The sequence below is a fragment of the Amphimedon queenslandica genome, unplaced genomic scaffold, assembly GCF_000090795.2.
Source record: "Amphimedon queenslandica unplaced genomic scaffold, v1.1 AMPQUscaffold_13431, whole genome shotgun sequence".
Classification (NCBI taxonomy): domain Eukaryota; kingdom Metazoa; phylum Porifera; class Demospongiae; order Haplosclerida; family Niphatidae; genus Amphimedon; species Amphimedon queenslandica.
In genome coordinates, this window is record NW_003546333.1 from 58938 (window position 1) to 59241 (window position 304).

Here is a 304-nt window from a genome sequence, read left to right on the forward strand (position 1 = left end):
ACAGAAGCTAATATTTGCACAGACAACTCGTACATGTCAAACACTGGATCAAATATCCTATCCACTTCGTGAGGCGGGAACAACGTATTATCATTTAGAAACACAGGCTGGAATACCTAATATGAGAGATAGAGAGGGAGGGAGGGAGAAAAATGAAAGAGAGTGAGCATAAAAGAGGAAGGAGCATGAGAGAGAGATAATGTAGTCAAGCAGAAGTAAATATACAGTGTAATGCACATGTATATCAACAGTTTGACATAAGGCAAGAAGGAACAATGTACATACATGTACATGTACATTAAGC